We start from the raw sequence: 26556 nt of genomic DNA on the forward strand, positions 1-26556 counted from the left end.
CTATGTGGATCAATTTCTGCGTGGTTATTAGAGACCATATACTAACACCATGTACCAAATTTCAGCCGGATCGGATAAAATTTGCTTCTCTTAGAGTCTCCGCAAGCCAAATCTGGGGATCGGTTTATATGGGGGCTATAAATAATTATGGATCGATGTGGATCAATTTTGGCGTGGTTATTAGAGACCATATACCAACACCATGTACCAAATTTCAGCCGGATCGGATGAAATATGCTTCTGTTAGAGGTTCCACAAGCCAAATCTGAGGGTCCCTTTATATGGGGGCTATACGTAACAGTGGACCGATATGGCCCATTTTCAATACCATCCGACCTACGTCAATAACATCTACTTGTGACAAGTTTCAAGTCGATAGCTTGTTTCGTTCGGAAGTTAGCGTGATTTCAACAGACGGACGGACGGACGGACATGCTCAGATCGACTCAGAATTTCACCACGACCCAGAATATATATACTTTATGGGGTCTTAGAGCAATATTTCGATGTGTTACAAACGGAATGACAAAGTTAATATACCCCCATCCTATGGTGGAGGGTATACAAAAAAAGTATATACGGCCGTAAGTTCGTCCACGCCGAATCTTATGTACCCTCAACCATGGATTGCGTAGAAACTTCTACGAAAGAATGTCATCCACAATCGAATTACTTGGGTTGTGGTATATTAAAACTTCTTAACATCGTTTTCTAAATTGCGAGTTAGTCCATATGATTATGGACTGATATGGACCACTTTTGGCATGGTTCTTAAATATCATATACTACCACCACATACAAAATTTCAACTAGATCGAAAGAATTTTGCTTCTCCAAAAGGCACCGGAGGTCAAATCAGGGGATCGATTTATATTTGTGCTATATATAATTATGGACCGATATGGATTAATTTTTGCATAGTTGCTAGAGACCATATACTACCACCATGTACAAAATTTCAGACGGATCGGATGACATTTGCTTCTCTTACAGGATCCGCAAGCCAAATCTGGGGATCGGTTTATATGGGGGCTATATATAAATATTAACCCATGTGGACCAATTTTTGCATGGATGTTAGAGACCATATACTAACACCACGTTCAACATTTGAACCGGATCGGATGAAATATGCTTCTCTTCGAGGCTCCGCAAGCCAAATATGAGGGTCCGTTTATATGAGGCTATACGTAAAGTGGACCGATATGGCCCATTTGCAATACCATTCTACCTACATCAATAACAACTACTAGTGCCAAGTTTCAAGTCGATAGCTTGTTTCGTTCGTTAGCGTGATTTCAACAGACGGACGGACGGACATGCTTCGATCACCTCAGAATTTCACCACGACCCAGAATATATATACTTTATGGGGTCTTAGAGCAATATTTCGACGTGTTACAAACGGAATTGCAAAAATTGGTCGAAATCGGTCCAATATTATATATAACCCCCCATATAAACTGATCTGGGAATCGCAAAATGGAGCAAAATTCATCCGATTCGGTTGAAATTTGGTACGTGATGTTAGTATATGGTATCCGACAACCATGCAGGAATTGGTTCATATCAGTCCATAATTATATATAGCTTCCATATAAACCGATCCCCAGATTTGACCTCCGGTACCTTTTTGACAAGCCAAATTCATCCGATCTGGTTGAAATTTGGTACGTGGTGGTAGTATATGATATTTAACAACCATGCCAAAAGTGGTCCATATCAGTCCATAATCATATATTGCCCCCATATACACCGATCCCGTGATTTGGTTTTGGGGCCTCTTGGAGGAGCAAATTTCATCCGAGTCAGTTGAAATTTGGTACATTGTGCTAGTATATGGTCGTTAACAAATATGCCTAACTAGGTTCATATCGGTCTTTAGTTATATATAGCCCTCAGATAAATCGATACCCAATCACACAAAAATTGGTCCATATAAAGTTCATAATTGTATATAGCCCCCACATAAGCGACCCTATTTTTAAATTCTGGCTCTCTACGTATCGTGCAAAAAGTCCATATCGATTCGTAATTATTTGTAGACTTTCCTATACATAACATTTTTGTCTAATATATACCATGTATGGACTAACTCCTAATGTGGAAAACGGTGTTAAGAAGTTTTAAGATACCACAACCCAAGTAATTCAATTGTGGATGACAGTCTTTCGTAGAAGTTTCTACGCAATCCATGGTGGAGGGTACATAAGATTCGGCCTGGCCGTACTTACGGCCGTATATACTTGTTTTAATATAGCAATTGTCCCTATAATATAGCAAACGTCCCTATACAACTGTCCACAGGGAGGTGTCCGGTTTTCAGAGTATCCAATTTTAATGAGTTTTCTTTTCTGAGAAGTAAAATTTTTGTCAAACTAATATTTCTTTTGAAGCTAAGAGCTTTCTTTAAAAGTAAATGGAATATATTAGATACAACTGTTGCAACGCCATAAATTTTGGTTTATTAGTTTTCTAGCAAGACGAAATATCATTTGTCAAAACTTTCGTTCCAGATGAATTTATTTTTTCTTTGAATGTCCAATACCTTTAATCTTGAAAATATTCATATAATAATCCATTGATATCTTTCTTCACTAAATCAATGCCATGCAATTCATTCAGTTCTTTTTTTCACTTTACAACACGTAGACATTTCACAATTTCTCCACTTTACTATTTATTTACCAGTTATTTAACACCTAAGGTTATGCTTTACTTTGCCACAATAAACTAAAGCGGAGAAAACATAGCAAAGACTTATATAACCAACATGTTGTCTTCAATTTGCCGCATTCAGGTAAGACAAGTCAATGCAAAATTCTAATTTTAAAAGAAAAAAAATTATAAAAAAAATATATATATTGATTATTACTAAATAAAAATAATTTTTATATAATTCTATCCATTTTCTATTTGGTATTTTCTTTAACTCCTAATATCGGGATATAAATATTTCCCACATTTCAAAATGATGAAATCATACATGATTTTTGGCGCCTTAAGCTTTTTTCATATTAATGAACAAAAGCTCTGAAATTTGAAGCGAATTTCAAAATATTTCGCTTCAATGTATAAACCAAAGAGTACGTTCTCTGTATTGTGGAGACTTTAAATAAAGAGAGCATGAGTAAGAGAATATATTAGAGAGAAATTCTCCAGAAAAGCTTTCCCCTTGTTTATATCGAACATCCCCTATATATAGAATTCATCCATTTGGGGGAGGAGTGTCAATAAAAACAATTCTTCATAGTCAATGGGTACTACACTAATAGGGATTGTTAGATATTTGTAAAATATACAAGAATAGCAATAGAGGGGATTACCTGGCATCAATATCTCACTATGGATATACTTCGCAATGACCTAATCGAATTTCCCACTTAATTATTTATGTAGTTTTTACCATGCTAATTAAAATTAAATATTCTGAAAACCTCAATTTAATTCGAGTAGAGTTAAATTGACTTAATCGGTTTTTCGATTTTAATATACACACAAAGAAAATTGCATTAAAATTTAGCCAACGGCACTTTTTCAATGTTGCAACGAAAAATCTTCATTAAAACAATCACACTTTCCATTAATAGCTTGAAACGCTTCGTCGTTTAACCGAAAATTCGTTACAATAAGGAAAAAAATCGTTGCGTTTGTTGGCTCAATTTCAATGAGATATTTCATTGAATTTTGTATACTATGTTTTAGTACAACTTTGCCATTAGAAAAGTGTAAGAAATTGAGTATTAAATATTAGTTTTGTTTTGTCAAAAGCGCCGCCTTCAAACGTTTTGTTTAAGAGCGTCTTTTTTGACAATTGTAATCCTCTAGCCAATTGGTACGGTCCAATCTCGCTCCGTGCCATTTACCATTTGGTATAAACTTAAAACCAATCAATAACGTCTCCTGTTTTTTTATATATAAAAATAAAATAAACTATAGTATGCTTTATTGTTCCTTTATATTTCTACATTTTTCGCAATCGCCGAATAATGGTAACCTCACCAAAGAAGTGACACTGGACACCTCTGAAAAGTGGCCAATTTTCGCGAGACGTTTTCTTTATTATCACATACAACAAGTAACCCCTCATAAGTGGACGTGAGTGTCCACTTCTGAGATGTTTCACTGTACAGGACAATCTTTTTAATACCCACCATCATGGTATGGTGATAGTGATACCATCGCGTTTGCCACAGTTGGTAGAATTCTACAAATTTTCTTGTAAATTTTCTTACTGTTTGAAGAAGGGTAGAATTTTTGACATTTTGGTAGATTTTGCAAAAACATCCTTCTCCAACAAAGAGGTGGTTTTTAACAGAAAACAAATGTTGAAAAAGTTTTCAACAGAAATAAAATTTTGACAAAATTGTTTTTAGATAAAAAATTTTGCAACAATTTTCTATAGACATACAATCTTGACAAAATTTTCTATAGAAACAAAATTTTAACAAAAATTTCTATAGAACTAAATTTTTTACAAAATTTTCTAAACAAATAAAATTTTGACAAAATTTTCTTTAGAAATAAAATTTTGACAAAATTTTCTAAACAAATAAAATTTTGACAAAATTTTCTAAACAAATAAAATTTTGACAAAATTTTCTTTAGAAATAACAATGTGACAAAATTTTCTATAGAAATAAAATTTTTCACATAATTTTCTATAGAAATAAAATTTTGACAAAATTTTCTATACATTTTTTTTTAAATTTTGACAAAATGTTCTATAAAAATAATATTTTGACTAATATTTTGACTATAGAAATAAAAATTTTACAAAATTTGGTATAGAAATAAAATTTTGACAAAATTTGGTACAGAAATAAAATTTTGGCACAATTTTCTACAGAAATAAAATTTTCAGAAAATTTTCTATAGAAATAAAATGTTAACAAAATTTTCAATAGAAATAAAATTTTGACAAAATTTTCAATAGAAATAAAATTTTGACAAAATTGTGCTATGGAAATAATATTTTGTCAAAATTTTCTACAGAAATAAAATTTTGACAAAAATTTTGTATAGAAAGTAAATTTTGACAAAAATTTTCTACAAAAATTAAATTTTGACAAAAATTGTCTATAGAAATAAAATTTTCAGAACATTTTCTATAGAAATAAAATTTTAACAAAATTTTCTACAGAAATAAAATTTTGGCAAAAATTGTCTGTAAGAATAAAATTTCCAGAAAGTTTTCTATAGAAATAAAATTTTGACAATTTTTTTTTATTGAAATAAAATTTTGACAAAATTTTCTATAGAAATAAAATTTTGACAAAATTTTCTATCGAAATTAAATTTTAACAAAATTTACTATGGAAATACAGTTTTGACATAATTTTCTTTGAAAATATAATTTGACATAATATCCTTCAGAAATAAATTTTTGAGACAATTTTCTTCAGAAATTACATTTTGACAAAATTTTCTATAGAAATAAAATTGTGACCAAATGTTCTATCGAATAAACAGCGTGACAAAATTTTTTATAGAAATAAAATTTTGACAAAATTTTCTATAGAATAAAAATTGTGACAAAATTTTTTTAGAAATAAAATTTTGACAAAAATTTTTATAGAAATAAAATTTTACAAATTTAAAAAAAAATTTTTTTGACCAAAATTTCTATAGAAATACAATCTTGACAAAATTTTCTATAGAAACAAAATTTTAACAAAAATTTCTATAGAACTAAATTTTTTATAAAATTTTCTAAACAAATAAAATTTTGACAAAATTTTCTAAACAAATAAAATGTTGACAAAATTTTCTTTAGAAATAAAATTTTGAAAAAATTTTCTTTAGAAATAAAATTTTGAAAAATTTTTCTTTAGAAATATAATTTTCACAACATTTTCTTTAGAAATAACAATGTGACAAAATCTTCTACAGAAATAAAATTTTGACAAAATTTTCTATACATTTTTTTTTAAATTTTGACAAATTGTCAATTTTTTTTTTAAATTTTGACAAAATTTTCTATAGAAATAAAATGTTAACAAAATTTTCTATAGAAATTAAATTTTGACAAAATTTTCTATCGAAATTAAATTTTAATAAAATTTACTATGGAAATACAATTACACATAATTTTCTTTAAAAATATAATTTGACATAATATTCTTCAGAAATAAATTTTTGAGACAATTTTCTTCAGAAATTACATTTTGACAAAATTTTCTATAGACATAAAATTGTGACAAAATGTTCTATAGAATAAAAATTGTGACAAAATTTTCTATAGAATAAAAATTGTGACAAAATTTTTTTTAGAAATAAAATTTTGACAAAATTTTCTGTAGAAATAAAATTTTACAAATTTTTTCATAGAAAAAAAATTTTTACCAAAATTTACTGTAGCAATAAAATTTTAACAACATTTTCTATAGAAATAAAATTTTGACAACATTTTCTATAGAAATAAAATTGTGACAAAATTTTCTTCAGAAATTAAAGTTTGACCAAAATTTTCTATAGAAATAAAATTTGGAGAAAACTTTCTATAGAAATAAAATTTTGACAAAATTTTCTGTAGAAATAAAATTTTGACAAAATTTTCTATAGAAATAAAATTTTGACAAAATTTTCTTCAGAAATTAAATTTTGACAAAATTTTCTATAGAAATAAAATTTTGACAAAATTTTCTACAGAAATAAAATTTTGACAAAATTTTCTATAGAAATAAAATTTTGACAAAATTTTCTTCAGAAATTAAATTTTTACAAAAGTTACTATCGAAATACAGTTTTGATACAATTTTCTTTAGAGATATAATTTGACAGAATTTTCTTAAGAAATAAAATTTTGACAAAATTTTCTATAGAAATAAAATGTTGATAAAATTTTCTATAGAAATAAAATTTTCTTCAGAAATAAAATTTTAAAAAATTTTCTATAGAAATAAAATATTGACAAAATTTTCTTCAGAAATTATAGTTTGACCAAAATTTTCTATAGAAATAAAATTTGGAGAAAACTTTCTATAGAAATAAAATTTTGACAAAATTTTCTATAGAAATAACATTTTGACAAAATTTTCTATAGAAATAAAATTTTGACAAAATTTTCTATAGAAACAAAATTTTAACAAAAATTTCTATAGAACTAAATTTTTTACAAAATTTTCTAAACAAATAAAATTTTGACAAAATTTTCTAAACAAATAAAATGTTGACAAAATTTTCTTTAGAAATAAAATTTTAAAAAAATTTTCTTTAGAAATAAAATTTTGAAAAAATTTTCTTTAGAAATATAATTTTCACAACATTTTCTTTAGAAATAACAATGTGACAAAATCTTCTACAGAAATAAAATTTTGACAAAATTTTCTATACATTTTTTTTTAAATTTTGACAAATTGTCAATTTTTTTTTAAATTTTGACAAAATTTTCTATAGAAATAAAATGTTAACAAAATTTTCTATAGAAATTAAATTTTGACAAAATTTTCTATCGAAATTAAATTTTAATAAAATTTACTATGGAAATACAATTACACATAATTTTCTTTAAAAATATAATTTGACATAATATTCTTCAGAAATAAATTTTTGAGACAATTTTCTTCAGAAATTACATTTTGACAAAATTTTCTATAGACATAAAATTGTGACAAAATGTTCTATAGAATAAAAATTGTGACAAAATTTTCTATAGAATAAAAATTGTGACAAAATTTTTTTTAGAAATAAAATTTTGACAAAATTTTCTGTAGAAATAAAATTTTACAAATTTTTTCATAGAAAAAAAATTTTGACCAAAATTTACTGTAGCAATAAAATTTTAACAACATTTTCTATAGAAATAAAATTTTGACAACATTTTCTATAGAAATAAAATTGTGACAAAATTTTCTTCAGAAATTAAAGTTTGACCAAAATTTTCTATAGAAATAAAATTTGGAGAAAACTTTCTATAGAAATAAAATTTTGACAAAATTTTCTGTAGAAATAAAATTTTGACAAAATTTTCTATAGAAATAAAATTTTGACAAAATTTTCTTCAGAAATTAAATTTTGACAAAATTTTCTATAGAAATAAAATTTTGACAAAATTTTCTACAGAAATAAAATTTTGACAAAATTTTCTATAGAAATAAAATTTTGACAAAATTTTCTATAGAAATTACATTTTGACAAAATTTTCTTCAGAAATTAAATTTTTACAAAATTTACTATCGAAATACAGTTTTGATACAATTTTCTTTAGAGATATAATTTGACAGAATTTTCTTAAGAAATAAAATTTTGACAAAATTTTCTATATAAATAAAATTATGACAAAATTTTCTATAGAAATAAAATTTTGACAAAATTTTCTTCAGAAATAAAATTTTGACAAAATTTTCTATAGAAATAAAATTTTCTTCAGAAATAAAATTTTAAAAAATTTTCTATAGAAATAAAATATTGACAAAATTTTCTTCAGAAATTATAGTTTGACCAAAATTTTCTATAGAAATAAAATTTGGAGAAAACTTTCTATAGAAATAAAATTTTGACAAAATTTTCTATAGAAATAACATTTTGACAAAATTTTCTATAGAAATAAAATTTTGACAAAATTTTCTTCAGAAATTAAATTTTGACAAAATTTTCTATAGAAATAAAATTTTGAAAAAAGTTTCAATAGAAATAACATTTTAAAAAATTTTCTATAGAAATAAAATTTTGACAAAATTTTCTTCAGAAATCAAATTTGGAGAAAACTTTCTATAGAAATAAAATTTTGACAAAATTTTCTACAGAAATAAAATTTTGACAAAATTTTCTATAGAAATAAAATTTTGAAAAAATTTCTTTAGAAATAACAATATGACAAAATCTTCTACAGAAATAAAATTTTGACAAAATTTTCTATACATTTTTTTTAAATTTTGACAAATTGTGAATTTTTTTTTTAAATTTTGACAAAATTTTCTATAGAAATAAAATGTTAACAAAATTTTCTATAGAAATAAAATTTTGACAAAATTTTCTATCGAAATTAAATTTTAATAAAATTTACTATGGAAATACAATTACACATAATTTTCTTTAAAAATATAATTTGACATAATATTCTTCAGAAATAAATTTTTGAGACAATTTTCTTCAGAAATTACATTTTGACAAAATTTTCTATAGACATAAAATTGTGACAAAATGTTCTATAGAATAAAAATTGTGACAAAATTTTCTATAGAATAAAAATTGTGACAAAATTTTTTTTAGAAATAAAATTTTGACAAAATTTTCTGTAGAAAGAAAATTTTTTCATAGAAAAAAAATTTTGACCAAAATTTACTGTAGCAATAAAATTTTAACAACATTTTCTATAGAAATAAAATTTTGACAACATTTTCTGTAGAAATAAAATTGTGACAAAATTTTCTTCAGAAATTAAAGTTTGACCAAAATTTTCTATAGAAATAAAATTTGGAGAAAACTTTCTATAGAAATAAAATTTTGACAAAATTTTCTGTAGCAATAAATTTTTGACAAAATATTCTATAGAAATAAAATTTTGACAAAATTTTCTTCAGAAATTAAATTTTGACAAAATTTTCTATAGAAATAAAATTTTGACAAAATTTTCTACAGAAATAAAATTTTGACAAAATTTTCTATAGAAATAAAATTTTGACAAAATTTTCTATAGAAATTAAATTTTGACAAAATTTTCTTCAGAAATTAAATTTTGACAAAATTATGTTCAGAAATTAAATTTTGACAAAATTTACTATCGAAATACAGTTTTGACACAATTTTCTTTAGAGATATAATTTGACAGAATTTTCTTAAGAAATAAAATTTTGACAAAATTTTCTATATAAATAAAATTATGACAAAATTTTCTATAGAAATAAAATTTTGACAAAATTTTCTTCAGAAATAAAATTTTAAAAAATTTTCTATAGAAATAAAATATTGACAAAATTTTCTTCAGAAATTATAGTTTGACCAAAATTTTCTATAGAAATAAAATTTGGGGAAAACTTTCTATAGAAATAAAATTTTGACAAAATATTCTATAGAAATAAAATTTTGACAAAATTTTCTATAGAAATAAAATTTTGACAAAATTTTCTTCAGAAATTAAATTTTGACAAAATTTTCTATAGAAATAAAATTTTGAAAAAACTTTCTATAGAAATAAAATTTTGACAAAATTTTCTACAGAAATAAAATTTTAACAAAATTTTCTATAGAAATAAAATTTTGAAAAAATTTTCTATAGAAATAAAATTTTGACAAAATTTTCTTCGGAAATTAAATTTTGACAAAATTTTCTATAGAAATAAAATTTTGACAAAATTTTCTTCAGAAATTAAATTGTGACAAAATTTTCTTCAGAAATTAGATTTTGACAATATTTTCTATAGAAATAAAATTTGGAGAAAACTTTCTATATAAATAGATTTGTTTTACACTCAAAAAAGTGAACCCTATATTTCACTAAAGCCGTTTTAATTGTATTTTAGTTAATGGAATTATTACCTTTTAAGAAAGTTTCCATGTCTTTAATAATTTTTTGTGTACGTTAATTAAATTACACATTAACTAAATTCGTGTCTCCCACATAGTAGTTCAGAATTTCTTAAAATTTGTAAAGCATACCTTCAGTGAAAAGTTTTTCTGCATTTGATCAAAGACAGCAGAAAAATCGTTTCTTAAAATGTTCGTTAATACTTGGAAATGTTTCACGGTTTAGCAGGATATGCGTAATAATAACGAAAAACTTGACTTTGTTTACGAGGTTGTATCGTTGGCTCAATTTTATTAAAGTATTTCGTAAATACAACAAACCATTTTCTACCAGTGTATGCTAAGCAAAACTCACATTCATTTGTAAGGACTATAAATATTTGTGCTCAAGACAATAGTTATTTGTCAATTTGAATTTTTTATCTTAACAATAAAATCTTCTATTAGCTGCAAATATTTTTTGCAGACATTTGCAAAGATCTATTTCATATCTACTTTGTTTACGGCTTCAACTTGTTGAGGCTTTGTGTAAAAGTATCTATGCCTCTAGTGTTTGTCCTATTGAAACAAATTCAGTGCATCAATGTCAACGAGTAAACAACCCCAACCTCCAGTAGACGACATCATCATCATCCTATCTTTAATACTTCATCCCTGCCCTGGATTATGGACACAAATACCTATACATATAAACACCCATACATATATTAATACATGTGATTCAATTACAACCGGCTACTGTTGCATGCATCCCTTGTGTTGGTGGAGCTCTAACATCCACCCATGCCAAGAAAAAGAGAAAATATTGTGCCATACTAAAAAATTCTCCAAAACAATCAAAAAATCGAAATTGAAAACACCACCTAAACCTACCACAATCGGTCTCTGTGAGTTGTTTTGCTCAAAAGACGAAATGAGTAGGGTAGTAGTAAGATTACACTGTGAGGTTCCCTAGGGACCTTAGGGACCATACCATGGATATTTTTGATAATGCGCTATATATTAGTTGAGAATACTAATATACTCTCTTTCTCTCTCTCTCTCTCTCCATCCAAAATTAAAAATTCCAAAAGGCATGCGCCTTAAAAGCTCCCCCATCATAGAATAGACCAATGATAGAATTGTAAAATTCCCCTTAGTTCTCTCATTATTTGAGCCAATAGAATTATTGCATATTTCCAGGAGCAAATGAGAAATATCTCTAGTCTATATTATGGCGCAGACGAAATATATGCAATTGCAATTGCAAGTGCATGTGGTCATATAATGTCATGCCTTAGCATTCTGTGTTGTACACGGCACGGCATGACAACGATTAATACCGACGGTAGAAAGATTTATTACTCTGTGCTCTTAATAGAGAGCATGAGCATTTAGCATTTTGCACTTGAGTAAATGGAAAATTGTCACACCAATACAATGACTATTTACCACAGGAAAATATTACCCTTTTTCCTCTGCATTGTCTAGCATAGCCCATTCATATGTAGGGGGAATGCAAAAGGTGTCCAAGCGAGAATAGATCAAGAGACACAAAGAGAGAGAGAGAGGGAAAGTGAAGGTGCTTATGTTTATGTCACTGCATTTCTCATTAGTTTTATGTATGTGTGTTCAGTGCATTTTTACTACACAAGTACCAAGTGCGCATTTGTAGTATTTACTTAACCGTAGACGCCCCAGTGTATGTTACACTTTTTGTGGAAAAAATCATCAATGACCAAATACTAGCAAAGCTTTACTTAACCGTTTTGATTTTATTACCATATTGGTCTTGTCATTCAATCAATTCTTACATTTCACTGAAATACAAGTTCTAATATCATATGATTCATTCAACAAATGACATCGGTCTTAATGCATAGAAAAGGAATTGTTTTGCATGTATTTATAAAATATTAAAATGTGTTGCCTACATTGAGGGGTCTAATTAAATTTAACACTCGAATGATTTATCTACAATATGTAAACTTATACTGCTTTCAATTAATGAATTTAACAAGTAGATACGGCCGTAAGTTCGGTCAGGCCGAATCTTATGTACCCTCCACCATGGCTTGCGTAGAAACTTCTACTAAAGACGGTCATCCAAAATTAAATTACTTGGGTTGCGGCCAATGGCAAGGCATCTTAAAACTTCTTAACATCATCTGCTAAATTGCAAGTTAGTCCATGCGGGATATATAGTAGACAAAAGAAAGGTCGATTAAATACGTATATATTCAGTTCTTGACCGGTATATATAGGGTAGAAATAATTACGAACCGATATGAAATTTTATACGGTAATTATAGAGAATTGAAATATGGGGTCGCTTTAAATAGGAGCTATATCCAAATATGAACACGAGTTTACCAGAAATGACAGATTTTTTACTAATTGGTAGATTGGTAGAATTCTTGATATTTTGCAAAATATTCCAACATACAAATAAAATTTTGACAAAATTTACTACAGAAATAAAATTCTGACAAAATTTTCTATAGAAATAAAAAATTTTGACAACATTTTCTATGGCAATAAAATCTTGTTAGATTATTATTGGCTCGAGTGGCAATCGTGATTTTTCTGTGATTGGGAATCGGTTTATTTGGGGGCTATATATAATATAGATCGATACGGACCAATTGCGGCCTGGTTGTTATCGGCCATACACTAGCGAAATGTACCAAATTTCAAGTGAATCGGATGAATTTTGCTCCTTCAAGAGACTCCAGAGGTCATATCTGTGGATCGGTTTATATGGGGGCTATATATAATTATGGATCGATTTCAACCAATTTTTTCATGGGTGTTTGAAGCCATATATTAACACCACGATCCAAATTTCAACCGAATCGGATGAATTTTGCTCTTCCACGAGGCTCCGGAGGTCAAATCTGGGGGTCGGTTTATATGGGGGCTATATATAATTATGGACCGATGTGGACCAATTTTCGCATGTTTGTTAGAGACCATATACCAACACCATGTACCAAATTTTAGCCGGATCGGATGAAATTTGGTTCTCTTAGAGGCTCGGCAAGCCAAATCGGGGGATCGGTTTATATGGGGGCTATATATAATTATGGACCGATGTGGACCAATTTTTGCACGGTTGTTGACCATATACTAACACCATTTACAAAATTTCAAATTTTTGAGTTATTACGCTTTCTCTTTCTGGGTGTAATTGAGTGCTTGTTAAAAGTAATTAACACTCAAAAATCACCTTATTGAGAATGAAAAAGGTAAATAACTAAACGTATTGTCATTTTTGTCAAAATTTTATTTCTATAGAAAATTTTGTGAAAAATGTATTTCTATAGAAAGTTTTTGCAACATTTTATTTCTATAGAAAATTGTTGCATTTTTTTTATAGAAAATTTTGTCAAAATTTTATTTCTATAGAAAATTTTGTCGAAATTTTATTTCTATAGAAGATTTTGTCAAAAGTTTATTTTTATAGAAAATTTTGTCAAAATTTTATTTCTATAGAAAATTTTGTCAAAATTTTATTTCTATAGCAAATATTGTCAAAATTTTATTTCTGTAGAAAATTTTGTCCAAATCTTATTTCTATTGAAAATTTTGTAAAAATGTTATTTCTATAGAAAGCTTTTGCAAAATTTTATTTCTATAGAAAATTTTGTCAAAATGTTATTTTTATAGAAAGTTTTTGCAAAATTTTATTTCTATAGAAAATTTTTGCACTTTTTTTTTCTATAGAAAGTTTTTTTTACAAAATTTTATTTCTATAGAAATTTTATCAAAATTTTATTTCTGTAGAAAATTTTGTCAAAATTTTATTTCTATAGAAGATTTTGTCAAAAGTTTATTTTTATAGAAAATTTTGTCAAAATTTTAGTTCTATAGAAAATTTTGTCAAAATTTTATTTCTATAGCAAATATTGTCAAAATTTTATTTCTGTAGAAAATTTTGTCCAAATCTTATTTCTATTGAAAATTTTGTAAAAATGTTATTTCTATAGAAAGCTTTTGCAAAATTTTATTTCTATAGAAAATTTTGTCAAAATGTTATTTTTATAGAAAGTTTTTGCAAAATTTTATTTCTATAGAAAATTCTTGCAATTTTTTTTCTATAGAAAGTTTTTTTACAAAATTTTATTTCTATAGAAATTTTATCAAAATTTTATTTCTATAGAAAATTTTGTCAAAATATTTTTTCTGTAGAAAATTTTGTCCAAATTTTATTTCTATAGAAAATTTTGTCAAAATTTTATTTCTATAGTAAATTTTGTCAAAATTTTATTTCTATAGAAACTTTAATCAAAATTTTAATTCTCTAGAAAATTTTGTCAAAATTTTATTTCTATAGAAAATTTTGTCAAAAATTTATTTCTATAGAAAATTTTGTCAAAAATTTATTTCTAAAGAAAATTTTTACAAAATGTTATTTCTATAGAAAATCTTTGCAAAAGTTAATTTCTAACGAAAATTTTGTCAAAATTTTATTTCTATAGAAAATTTTGTCAAAATTGTATTCCAATAGAAAATTTTTGCAATATTTTATTATAGAAAATTTTTGCAATTTTTTTCTATAGAAAATTTTGTCAAAATTTTATTTCTATAGAAACTTTTATCAAAATTTTATTTCTCTAGGAAATTTTGTCAAAATTTTATTTCTATAGTAAATTTTGTCAAAATTTTATTTCTATAGAAAGTTTTATCAAAATTTTAATTCTATAGAAAATTTTGTCAAATATTTATTTCTATAGAAAATTTTTACAAAATGTTATTTCTATAGAAAATTTTTGCAAAATTTTATTTCTGTAGAAAATTTTGTCAAATTTTATTTCTATAGAAAATTTTATCAGAATTTTATTTCTATAGAAAATTTTGTCAAAATTTTATTTCTATAGAAAATTTTGTTAATATTTTATTTCTCTAGATAATTTTGTCAAAATTTTATTTCTATAGATAATTTTGTAAAAATTTTATTTCTATAGAAACTTTTATCAACATTTTATTTCTCTAGAAAATTTTGTCAAAATGTTATTTCTATAGAAAATTTCAGAGGAATATTTTGCGAAAATCTATCATTTTTGGTAGAAATCTACCAACTATGGCTACTGTGCTTGGGAGACGAATCTTTTAAATTTTTGTCCTTCCACTAAGTTCGTACGACTTTCACCTAAAGAAATTCTTTTTTAATTCATAGAAATCGACTTTAACCCTTAAACTATGTTGGGGCTGGTTGGTGCCACTCATATCAAAAATAATCTACCAAAATTTTAACAAAAATATACCGAATTAAAAAAAAAAAATATTTTGATGTTTTTGATCAAATTGTTGTGGGTAGTATGAGAAAATGTTTTTTTTTTCGATATGTTTTATTATTTATTATACCCACCACCATAGAATGGTGACGGGGGTATAATAAGTTTGTCATTCCGTTTGTAACACATCGAAATATCGATTTCCGACTATATAAAGTATATATATTCTTGATCAGGGAGAAATTCTAAGACGATATAACGATGTCCGTCTGTCTGTCTGTTGTAATCACGCTACAGTCTTCAATAATGAAGCAATCGTGCTGAAATTTTGCACAAACTCGTCTTTTGTCTGCATGCAGGTCAAGTTCGAAGATGGGCTATATCGGTCCAGGTTTTGATATAGTCCCCATATAAACCGACCTCCCGATTTGGGGTCTTGGGCTTATAGAAATCGTAGTTTTTATCCATAAAGAGGTGTGCCAAAAATGCTGAGTATCGGTCCATGTTTTGGTATAGCCCCCATATAGACAGATCTCCCGATTTTATTTCTTGGGCTTATAGAAACCGCAGTTTTTATTCAATTTACCTGAAATTGGAGATCTAGAGGTATTGTAGGACCACAAATACGTGTGTCAAAAATTGTGAGTATCGGTCCATATTTTGGTATAGCCCCCATATAGACCGATCTCCCGATTTTACTTCTTGGGCTTATAGAAACCGCAGTTTTTATTCAATTTACCTGAAATTGGAAATCTAGAGGTATTGTAGGACCAAAAATACGCGTGCCTAAAATTGTGAGCAACGGTCCATGTTTTGGTATGGTTCCCATATAAAACAACCTCCCGATTTGGGGTCTTGGGCTTATAGAATCCGAAGTTGTTATCCTATTTGCCTGAAATTGGAAATCTAGAGGTATTTGCGGGTCATAAAGAGGTGTGCCGAAAACGGTGAGTATCGGTCCATATTTTAGTATAGCCTCCATAAGAACGATCTCCCGATTTAACTCCTTGGGTTTCTAGAAACCGTATCTGATTTGCCTGAAATTGTAAATATTCTGGTATTTGAGGCTCACAAAAACGTGTATCGGATTAAGTTTTTATCGGTCCATTTGGTAATGCCTCCATATAGACCGACTTCACTTCTTGAAGGTGTAGAAGGTGAACTGATCATGAAAATTGCTTGAAACTCAATGTAAAATTTCCAGATTTTACTTCTACAGATTTAAGATTTCAAATCAAGACGTTATTTTATAATTTTCTTGCACACTTACAAGAGATTCTAATGATTCCTCTAAAACTCAAATAAAAATGGTTCTTATAAATCAAGAATCTGATATAGTCCTCATAGGTGAAATCTTTAAATTTATCTTCGGGAAGTGTCCTCAAGTCCCCAAGCCCTCCTGAAATTTCAAAGGAAACCCTAATATTTGGTTCATGGTGGTGGTTATTTAAGATTCGGCCCGGCCGAACTTAGTGCTGAATATACTTGTTTTATTATATATTATGATATGATGGACTATTATATATAATGATCTCTGCTATTAGCGACAATTTTTTCAATTGTAAATGTGAACATTTTGTCATAATTTTAGTTCTATAGAAGAACTACTCAATCTGTTGTCAATACTGCTGTTACAAATTTGCGCTCCTAATCAGTGTTGCCAGGTAATTTTTGATTCTTCCCCCCAAATCTTAAGTAAAAAACCCCTAAATTGGTCTAGACTTTTTTCAAAAACCCCCAAAAATTTTAAGTATGTAAATAATACAAAAAAGGTCCAAAATATATAAATTGAAAGAAGATTTTTTCTGAGGAACACAATTTTAGACAAAATAAGTTTTTTTTTATGCTAAAAATGTTCATTACACCACTTGTTACAAATTCGGGTTCGATTCCTACTTCGACCGAACATCACAAAGTTTTTATCGGCGGATTATCCCACCTCAGTAATGCTGATGACATTTCTGAGGGTTTCAACGCTTCTCCAGGTGGTTGCACTGCAATGTGGAACGCCGTTCGGACTCGGCTGTAAAAAGGAGGTCCGTTTACATTGAGCTTAACTTGGAATCGGGCAGTGAAACGAGAGAAGTTCACCAGTGTAGTATCACAATTGCCTGAATAGTCTAAGTGAGCCTGATACATCGGGCTGCCACCTAACCTAACCTTGTTTTTAATTGTATCAAATATTAAAAATGTCCCTTCAACAGATGCGTTTAAAAAAGAATGTCTTGCTTGTATTTTTAGGAACATGGGTTGACTCCCTTATTTTTTCCTCAAAATTCATGCCAGAATTGTTCCAAATTTTGTTGAGAATTGCTCCACTTTATAAGATCTAATGGCGTTTTCTTTTCTTGTAAAAAATGCACACTTTTTTTGCATTTTGCCCGGAAAATGTACTCTTTAGGTTCTTTTCTAAAAAAACAGGCAAAAGTGCGAAAAGGCTTCGAATTCTGTTGTGAAAATAGCGCCACGCATAGAGGCAAATTACGGGCATTTTCAGCACTGCCAACAAACGAGAGTGCTGCCATTGCCCTTTTTCCTTCTTTGAATTCTTTTCTGCCCGCTGAAATGATAGCATTTTTTTAGGTTGCTGGTAACATTTTAAAAATGCGCATTCTGTACAGACAAAATGAAGGCAAAGGACTTTTTTCAGAAAAGAAAACACCATAAGATATTTTTTTACCCCCAAAAATCCCCCAAATAAATGTTACCCCTAAAAATCCCCCTAAACATATAAAAAACCCCTAAATTTGGGGGGAAAACCCCCCAACCTGGAAACACTGCTCCTAATATATGTGCCTCAATTATGACAAATGTATGAATAGTACATATGTCCACTTGGTTAAAGTTTGTTTTTTGAATTTTTCCCACAAAAAATGATTTTAACAACAATCTAATTTCAACAACAATAGTAACTTAATATTTCCCTTCTGCCATACAAGCTTCCATAAAAAAAATATTTTTGATACACTCAAATCGAGAAGATATTCTTGAGTATCTTATATTCTTCATGCCTAAAAATCCCTCCAAGCATAATATTCCTTAAGCCTATTTTTTTTCGTTTTGTTTTTAAATTGATTATTAAATTTGGGCCGAAATCCCGGCGGTACTGCAATACCGGGCCAACCCGTGACAGAAGTGGAGCAAGCCCCTAAACTTCCGTCTATTTCCAAAAATCAGTTTAACATTTGTTGTCCTCCGATGGAGGATCTATCAGATGTTAAGCTGATAAGAACAGATACTACACTTTGATCTTAGCCATAAGGCCGAGAAGCGATAACTTTACCATGCCAAAACCCAACATTATAAGTCAATGTAAGTCTCTAGTGAATGAGAATTCACGCAGAGCATTGTAGAAATGTATGTTAATTTTTTACACTGAAACTACAAAACTCATAGTATAGCAATGAATATCAGCAGAAATTTTGAGGAGAACCCAACAACCACCATTGCCAGCAGCAACTGCCACTATACACAATAAAAGATAATACGAAACCAACAACAACTATATTCATTTGATTTCTCTACCTACAAGCTACATAAATGAGCTCTGACTATGGGCACCACGATCGCAACAACAACTCACACAAGTAATATGCGCGCCAACGAATATAAAAATAGAATTGGATGATTGCTATAGTTGATGTCTTTCAGTGGTTCTCAAATGTTGGCGAGCGGTTACAAAAAATGTTTATAGTGATTGCGGCAATAAAGAATAAGAGCCAATACATGCGATGGCAAACGTAAATAATTATGATAATTCAATATAATTTATTATAAAGATTAAATTTTTGTTACAAACTTTTTTTTTTTTTTTGTGATAGTTTCGAATTTTTCTGAGTGATACAAACGAACTATAACAAAAGATCAACGTTTGCAACACCTAATTTCCAATCGCTTTATTTTTTGCTAGTATGTAGCACGCACTCAAAAAAAAGTGAACCCTATACTTCACTAAAGCCGATTTAACTCTCTTTTAGTTCATGAAATTATTACGTTTTAAAAAGTGTCCATGACTTTAATATTTTTTTGCGTACGTTAGTTAAATTAATTAAAACAGAAGAAAAAATTATACACAAATAAAGTATAACGATTAACTAAATTCGGGTATGCCACAAAATAGTTCAGAATTTTTTAAAATTTGTAACTATTGCACTTGTATTGCACTAAAGACATTCTTGCAATTTTGAACTGCAATTTTTTCTTTCAAACTTTAAAATTTTCTTTAATAAGTGAAAAAAGTCAATCAGATTTAATAAATTTTCTTGAATTTGTCGAAAAATATTTACTTATTTCTGTGATATCGGCGTGATTTCAGCGTTTGTAATACTGCTTAGTTAAAATTTTCTTAAAATAATTTTAACTAAGCACAGTTTTTTCAATGCGGTTACCACTCGTGTCAAAAATTTGAAGAAAATTTTACCAAAAATATATAAAATTACAAACAAAATATATTTTGAAATTTGTTAACATTTTATTTCTATAGAAAATGTTGTCAAGATTTTATTTTTATGGAAAATTTTGTCAAAATTTTATTTCTATAGAAAATTTTGTCAAAATTTTATTTCCTTGTCCAAATTTTATTCCTATAGAAAATTTTTTCAACATTTTATTTCTATAGAAAATTCTGTCAAAATTTTATTTCTATGGAAAATTTTGTCAAAATTTTATTGCTATAGAAAATTTTGTCAAAATTTTATTGCTATAGAAAATTTTGTCAAAAATTAGTTTCTATAAAAAATTGCGTCAAAATGTTATTTCTATAGAAAAGTTTGTCAAAATTTTATTTCTATAGAAAATTTTGTCAAAATTTAATTTCTATAAAGCATTTCGTTAAAATTTTATTTCTATAGAAAATTTTGTCAAAATTTTATTTCTATAGAAAATGTTGTCAAAATTTTATTTCTATAGAAAATTTTGCCAAAATTTTATTTCTATAGAAACTTTTATCAAAATTTTATTTCTCTAGAAAATATTGTCAAAATGTTATTCCTATAGAAAATTTTGTCAAAATTTTATTTCTATAGAAAATTTTGTCAAAATTTTATTTCTATAGAAAATTTTGCCCAAATCTTCATTTCTATAAAAAATTTTGTCAATATTTTATTTCTATAGAAAAGTTTGTCAAAATTTTATTTCTATAGAAAATTTTTTCAAAATTTAATTTCTATAAAACATTTCGTCAAAATTTTATTTCTATAGAAAATTTTGTCAAAATTTAATTTCTATAAAACATTTCGTCAACATTTTATTTCTATAGAAAATTTTGTCAAAATTTTATTTCTGTAGAAAATTTTGTCAAAAATTAGTTTCTATAAAAAATTGCGTCAAAATTTTATTTCTATAGAAAAGTTTGTTAAAATTTTATTTCTATAGAAAATTTTGTCAAAATTTAATTTCTATAAAAAATTTCGTCAAAAATTTATTTCTATAGAAAATTTTGTCAAAATTTTATTTCTATAGAAAATTTTCTCAAAATTTTATTTCTATAGAAAATTTTGTCAATATTTTATTTCTATAGAAAATTTTACCAACATTTTATTTGTATAGAAACTTTTATCAAAATTTTATTTCTCTAGAAAATTTTGTCAAAATTTAATTTCTATAGAAAATTTTGTCAAAATTTTATTTCTATAGGAAATTTTGTCAACATTTTATTTCTATAGCAAATTTTGCCCAAATCTTCATTTCTATAGAAAATTTTGTCAAAATTTTATTTCTATAGAAAATTTTGTCCAAATCTTTATTTCTATAGAAAATTTTGTCAATATTTTATTTCTATAGAAATTTTTGTCAAAATTTTATTTCTATAGAAAATTTGTCAAAATTTTATTTATCTGTAAAAAAATCTATAATATTTGGTAGAATTCTAACTGTTTTAACCGTAGTGGTATGTTGTCGGATTTTCCATGTTTACTTCTTAAAGTCGTTTATTTGAGACATTTATATATCTTGTATATATTTCTTGTTTTTCACGTTGTGAACTTCTACGATGAACGATAGGGAATCCCTGAAATTAAAAAAGTGCTTATAAACCGGTTGTATTGAATTATTCATTGAAGCATTAATAAGCAAAGAGGGTACGTCCAGTAATTTCAGCTACTGTTACAGACAACGCAACACAAGCGGTCTGTGAAACAATAGTGGACTCACTATGGTAGAGGTGTGCACGTGAGTAATAGTTTACTCACGCTCACGCACACTCACGAAAAGAAAATTTGTACTCACGCACGAAAACGTCGTGACTCACGAAAAATACCGTGACTCACAAAAAAATATCGTGACTCACGAATAATTTTATGATTAATTTACCTTACCGAAGTGTCTGAAAACAAGAGCATTATTAAAATCGAGGGTGTTATTAAACGCTTAACATCCCAGGTGTCACTAAAATTGTAATTGAATTTAACTCTTAAGCGTTTTATGTTGGTGAGCAGGAATATTTTCGTAAGTGTAATTCGTTACTCACGCACCCTCACGAAGATATTATTTTCGTGATTCACGCACGGCATTTTGCTTTGTTAATCACGCTCACGCACATTCACGCTGTTGTCATGAGAGTGACTCACGCACGAATCACGAACATTTTCGTGAGTCACGACAATTTCGTGTCACGTGCACACCTCTACTCTATGGCCCTTGTTTATTACAAATCGGAATTCATAATATGTATGAATTTGATATTGCATGAATAAAAAATCTAAGCAGAGAATTGCAATGTCTTTATATTAATAATAACTTTGCATTTGATGACGATCAAAACATTGAAACTGATAATGCTATCGTCAGTGTTGCCACAAAATCACATGTGCAGTAAAATCTTTAAAGAATCTTACTAACATAATGATATACATTGTACACTGAAAGAAGAGTTTTTTTTTCTGAGGAACGAAATTTTAGACAAGAAAAATTTTCTTTGAACGTTAAAAGGCTTTCTTTCAGCATTTTAGAGAAAATCATATTTTTTCTTTGGAAAACATGTCGAGAAAAATATGCTAAAAACAGCTAAAAGATCTTGAAATTATTGTTGCCCGCTAACAGTTATCTGCAAATCTTTCTTATTAGAAAACTAAGCTGATAGCCTAAGTAGCTAATGCTAGATTTTCTCTCTACTATTCTTATATTTACTATAAGTTTAATAAATAAATAAATAAATAAATAAATAAATAGAAAACTAAAAAAAGAATAATTTGATAACCACGGCGGACGACGAGGAAAATTTGGTTACGCGACTATTCGTTTTTTTTTTCAACTGTAAAATTTGTATTAATTTTTGGTAATATGTGAGAATAATGTTTTTTCTTCTTCAAAATAATAATTTCTAAAGTTTTTTTTGGGAAATTTTTTTGTCCTTTCTTCTTTTGAAGAAAACTGAAAATTTCCTATATTAATTCAAAATTCTTCTTTAATTAGCCGAATTAGAATAGGTTACGGCAATAGGTACACCTCATATAAGAACAAGTACAGTATGTCAAGAAAGTCTTTTGACATTGCCAAATATTTCAAATTCTAGAAATAATTGAAATATTAAATATTTTATTAAATTTTTAATTCTGTGTACGTATGTATACTTTGCAAAATACATAATAAAATATTTTTTTAAAATTTCATTATATTTAATTTTGGAACAAAACATAATTTTTATCCCATTGTCAAAACACTTTCTTGACAAACTGTATATACGGCCGTAAGTTCGTCCAGGCCGAAGCTTATGTACCCTCCACCATTGATTGTGTAGAAACTTCTACTGAAGACTGTCATCCAAAAGCTATCTTAAAACTTCTTAACACCGTCTTTTAAATTGCAAGGTAGTCCATACGTGTTATATACTAAACTAAAAAAGGCCGATTAAATACGTATATAATTAAGTTTGAAAAAAAAAAAAAAATTTACAGAAGTAAAATTTTGACAAGAGTTTCTATAGAAATAAAATTTTGACAAAATTTTCTATTGGAATAAAATTTTGACAAAATTTTCTATAGAAATAAAATTTTGACAAAATAAAAGTTTTCCTGTTTTTTCGAGCTTGAGATCTATATGTATTTTTATTTTTCTTCAATATTTCGCAATTTCCTTGAATTGCTTCACGGATGAAAAAGACTGTTTTTCATATGTTTGGCTATAAACATTATATGTTTGGAACACAAATTTTTAAACACAATATTTTTGAGTGCAAGCATATAATGTTCATAAACTAGCATAACATGTTTGGGACATACATGTTAATATGTTACAACATATTATGTTTGGGACATAAAATGTTTGTAAATATAATATGCTTGGATGCAAACATATATTAATTTAGAAATAGCCTATAAACATATATGTGTTTAGTAGCTTGGAGCGCTATTTAACAGGGAGCGATATTGAATTAAGTTGGTGGTTGTTGCTTGTTATTACAAAATTAACATTTTATTTTTCCTTGGGCAATTGATCAGCTACTTCTTTGATCCTTACAAACTGTGTGGTCCGCTGTTCGAATCCCCGTCCGGCAAAAAGTAAAATTAAAAAAAATTATAAAATATAACAATTTCTTCTACAATGTTTGCATTACAGAAAAAGGTGCTAAGAACTAAAAAATCTCGTGGAAGTGAGAAAGATGTGGAGGAATATACAATTAGGCAGAAACAACATTTTGAGCATTCAGATCGAAAACCTATGTTGTTAGCACCTATATTACCTGTTTATTTTCATAATTCATTATGATTGTAAATATATTTATATATAAATAAATAAAATTTTGAGCACAATATTGTTTGGGAGAAATTTTTTTAAGCATATAATATTTTTGGGTGCAAAATGCTACCAAGCATATTATATGTTCACATAATAACATATTGTTTTTTGGAAGACAACATTATTGAATTTGGATGCAAAAATACAAAATGTTTGGAACTTAGACTACTCAAACATATATTGTTTAGACCAATATACTTTCAAACATATTATATATTGGTAGAGATCAAACATATATATGTTTGGGCAATACCCAAAAATGTATATGCTTGAAGCAAAATATGTTTGGGAGTATATGTTACAGAAGCGATTTTTTGTGAGGGTGTTCTGCAGGAAGTTTTTGACAAAATTTTTTATAGAAATAAAGTTTTGACAAAATTTTCTATAGAAGTAAAATTTGGACAAAATTTTCTATAGAAATAAAAGTTTTACAAATTTTCTATAGAAATAAAATTTTAACAAAATTTTTTATAGAAATAAAGTTTTGACAAAATTTTCTATAGAAATAAAATTTTCACAAAATTTTCTATAGAAATAAAATTTTCACAAAATTTTCTATAGAAATACAATTTTCACAAAATTTGCTATAGAAATAAAGTTTTGGTAGATTATTTTTGGCTCGAGTGGCAACAATGATTATGAACCCATATGGACCAATTTTTGTGTGATTTAGTATCGGCTATATATAACTATAAACCGATATGGACCAATTTTTGCATGGTTGTTAGAGACCATGCAATAACACCACGAACCAAATTTCAACCGGATCGGATGAATTTTGCTCCTCCAAAAGGCTCCGGAGCACAAATCTGGGGATCGGTTTATATGGGGGCTATATATAATTATGGACCGATATGGACCAATTATTGCATGGTTGTTAGAGACCATGCAATAACACCACGAACCAAATTTCAACCGGATCGGATGAATTTTGCTTCTCCAAAAGGCTCCGGAGCACAAATCTGGGGATCGGTTTATATGGGGGCTATATATAATTATGGACCGATATGGACCAATTTGTACATGGTTGATAGAGACCATATACCAACACCATGTACCAAATTTCAGCCAGATCGGATGAAATATGCTTCTCTTAGAGGCTCCGCAAGCCAAATCTGGGGGCCCATTTATATGGGGGCTATACGTAAAAATGAACCGATATATAGCATTTGTAATACCAAGTTTCAAGTCGACAGGTTGTTTCGTTTGGAAGTTAGCGTGATCTCAACAGACGGACGGACATGGTTACATCGACTCAGAATATTTTTTTTCTGACTTTTCATCCATTATCTAGTGTAATAGCATGAACTTATTTTTTAATAGTTTTATATAAGAAAACAAGTAAGGAAAGTCTAAAGTCAGGCGGGGCCGACTATATTATACCCTGCACCACTTTGTAGATCTAAATTTTCGATACCATATCACATCCGTCAAATGTGTTGGGGGCTATATATGAAGGTTTTTCCCAAATACATACATTTAAATATCACTCGATCTGGACAGAATTTGATAGACTTCAATAAAATCTATAGACTAAAACTTTAAGACGGCTAATGCTCTAGGGTGGAACACAATGTTAGTAAAAAAATATGGGAAACGTTTAAATCTGAAGCAATTTTAAGGAAACTTCGAAAAAGTTTATTTATGATTTATCGCTCGATATATATGTATTAGAAGTTTAGGAAAATTAGAGTCATTTTTATAACTTTTCGACTAAGCAGTGGCGATTTAACAAGGAAAATGTTGGTATTTTGACCATTTAAGTCGAAATCAGAAAAACATATATATGGGAGCTATATCTAAATCTGAACCGATTTCAACCAAATTTGGCACGCATGGCTACAATGCTAATTCTACTCCCTGTGCAAAATTTCAACTAAATCGGAGTTAAAAATTGGCCTCTGTTGTCATATGAGTGTAAATCGGGCGAAAGCTATATATGGGAGATCTATCTAAATCTTAACCGATTGCAACCAAATTTGGCACGCATGGCTACAATGCTAATTCTACTCCCTGTGCAAAATTTCAACTAAATCGGAGTTAAAAATTGGCCTCTGCGGTCATATGAGTGTAAATCGGGCGAAAGCTATATATGGGAGATATATCTAAATCTGAACCGATTGCAACCAAATTTGGCACG

The 26556-nt window shown here is 27.6% G+C and overlaps 1 non-coding gene across 1 annotated transcript; it reads right to left on the minus strand.

Moving 5' to 3' along the window:
- Window positions 1-18762: 18762 nt before the first annotated feature.
- Window positions 18763-18958, minus strand: LOC142237313 (U2 spliceosomal RNA). The gene has a single exon (XR_012722449.1). It is a non-coding gene; the product is annotated as a U2 spliceosomal RNA (small nuclear RNA).
- Window positions 18959-26556: the final 7598 nt, after the last annotated feature.

The sequence above is a fragment of the Haematobia irritans genome, chromosome 4, assembly GCF_050003625.1.
Source record: "Haematobia irritans isolate KBUSLIRL chromosome 4, ASM5000362v1, whole genome shotgun sequence".
In the NCBI taxonomy this organism is placed as follows: domain Eukaryota; kingdom Metazoa; phylum Arthropoda; class Insecta; order Diptera; family Muscidae; genus Haematobia; species Haematobia irritans.